General features: G+C 35.2%; 1 long non-coding RNA gene across 1 annotated transcript; it reads left to right on the forward strand.

Moving 5' to 3' along the window:
- The first annotated feature begins 1,615 nt into the window (after window positions 1-1,615).
- Window positions 1,616-2,317, forward strand: LOC116169794. The gene is made up of 2 exons (XR_004145076.1): window positions 1,616-1,912; window positions 2,044-2,317. It is a non-coding gene; the product is annotated as an uncharacterized LOC116169794 (long non-coding RNA).
- Window positions 2,318-2,826: the final 509 nt, after the last annotated feature.

Raw genomic sequence — 2,826 nt, forward strand, 5'->3', positions numbered from 1 at the left:
TGTAAATAATGAATATTACATCACAATTTATTAATTGTATCCTAAGTGGCATTTTCATTTGATTTTCATTTTTTATTGTTAGATAGGTATAGGATTGTTGTTGTTTTTAAGTGTAATATGTACGTTTTTCATTTTTGTCTAATAAATACCATTGTGAATTACGTTATTACTAATTCCAATTGCCCTTAAGTTAAGGAATAGATTTTTAACACAATTAAACAAGATGTACTGTAGTAAGTCAATGAAAAACCATTCTAATTTAACTACGTTTCTACAACACCTCGCTTTGCTACCCACAGTTATTTTGCGGTTAAATCTTCCTAAATATATTATATACTTACAACAATTTAGTGTACTATTTAAGGTTATTTAACGTACACTTATTCTAATTAAACTGTTTATTATTCATAATAAATGCCTTTAATTGTCTCTAAAGAAAGTTTATGTCTGTTGCCAGGTTTTCAAATACCTACGGTAATTGATGTAATTACAAATAAAATTAAAATTTGACTGTAATCAAACAGGTACAGAAAACTCTATTTAATTATCGTGAATAACAAGTTGTATAGTCACATATAGTATTAAATTTTTTTTATTACTGCTAACAGATTTTTCTCTCAGTGTGTAATACTGGATAAAATTTTTGATTCGGTTACTTACCTACAATCCCTCGGAAGAAGTGTCGAGTTTGTATGGGCGCCTAAGGAATCCAATAAAGCAAACTGCGCAACGGAAGCGGATCATATAGTACCACCAATCCTGGAAGATCTAGAATCCACAGCAAGAGCAATTGGACACCAAATTTGGCAAAACGAATGGGATTCAACCGACACGTCGCTAAAAATGGTAAAAGCCACCGTCCGACGGTGGCAATACCCAGTCACCTCTAGGAGAGACCAGGTAACCATCTGCCGATTAAGAATAGGACACACGAACATCACTCACTCCTATCTCCTAACGGGACAAAGACGACCGCAATGTGAAAACTGCAACACAAGACTAACATTGAACCATATTCTTACTGAGTGCCCATTGTTCGTTCAACAAAGGCAGTTTCATTGTGGGAGAGAATATGAGGGATCTGATGACAAAGGAAATACATAAAGCCCTAGAGTTCTTAAAGCGATCGGGATTAAAGGACCAACTTTGAACACCAAGTAATAAGGGGTGATGGCTAATGACCTTGGTTGTCGATGCCTAAATAAAAAAAAATTATTTGGATAAAATATACGCCACTGGTTATTAAAAATTTCTGATTTTCTGCGTAAGGGCTAACTATATTGAAAATATGCTAACTACATTTTTTGTAGGAAATTTTCGTCTCTTTAATTTTTCTCACCACATATTTTCTCGTAAAATGAACAGTTTCGGAGATATCGGCGGAAAACCGCTTTTGACGGCCATCTTCGCAAGATGGCGGCCCCGGCGTCAAGTTTCGAATTGTGCATTTTACGAATTTTAGTTCTACGCACTCAAGCATACAAAATTTCAGTAGGTACTTCCCGAGTTATTTCCAGGTAAAAATCCTCAATGACTGGCCTATTAGCAGAACATCTAAAAATCGAAATAATTCCAAACGGTATGTTTTGCTGGCAAACTTTTTACGGCACAAACCGGCACAAACGTAGCACTAACCTATCCACCTAGTCTCGACATTTGTGCCGTCAATGTTCTGCTAACTTCACGGATCCAATATTATAAACTTCTCGAACCTTAATACGCTACTAACATTCATTGTAGCTTAAATAACTATTGTTACACAGCCACATACAAAGAAATCCAGATGGGTTAAATTGGTGAACGAGACGGCCATCAAACATAGGCCTATTCACCGATATCTTCAGCAATTTTGTGAAAGTTATGCGGTGGGGCCCCATCTCGTTGGAAGTACAAAACTCTTCGACTAATATCAGTAAGTCCTCTAACGTCTGTTATTAAATTGAGGTATCTTTTCTCATTAAGTGTACCCTCATAAAAACCGGTCCAATAATTTTTCTCCCCATAATACCACAGGACATGTTGATACTAATATTTTCGTTGTAGATTACTTGGATGAGTATAAGAAGTGAGTTTTCTCGAGACCAACAGGTAGTGCACATTGTTTTAGACATGGAAGATGAATAAATAACAGACTATTTGTTGTAAATGTAACTACGAACCGTAGAGGAAATACAATTTTCTACTATGCTACGAACTTAAATTGTCTAAAAATTAAAATAAGATGGTGGACATTTTTTTATGTTTGCCATAGTGGGATCGAATAGGACTCTTATAGTATGTTAATAAAAAAGATGTTCTCTACACATTAAAAAAACAATTCGTTTGTTTCTAATTTGTTCTACCCTAAGACCCTTATTGCTTGTACCATTGTTTAAATAAAGTGTTTAAACAATGCCTGTACTAATTATCTGGATTATTCGAAGGTGTTGCAGACAATAAACGACACTCATAATAACAGCACCAAGACCTACGACAAGGTAGTCTCGAAATCTATTGCCTTATATGGACATTGTCACTTGTGCCCTTCTCTAATACCTACACTAGTTCCTGTCTTTCATCATATTCGTCACCATCGGAAGTATTCTAAATCTCCTCCTCCTATACTGAATTGTAGAAGATGATACCTAAATATATAGCTTCATTAATCACACAGATTATACTCACAACTTCACCACATGATGAGTATTTTTGTAAGTAAATGTGTTAGCAATATCTTTGACTTGGTATGCATAGTTTATAATGTCGCCCTTTGACACTGACGTAGAGAACCAACCCAAAAGATTCCACGCAAGGGTTGGTTGAATATCGATGAATAATAAACAGATT

Source organism: Photinus pyralis, unplaced genomic scaffold (assembly GCF_008802855.1).
Source record: "Photinus pyralis isolate 1611_PpyrPB1 unplaced genomic scaffold, Ppyr1.3 Ppyr1.4_LG4, whole genome shotgun sequence".
NCBI classification, from domain to species: Eukaryota; Metazoa; Arthropoda; class Insecta; order Coleoptera; family Lampyridae; genus Photinus; species Photinus pyralis.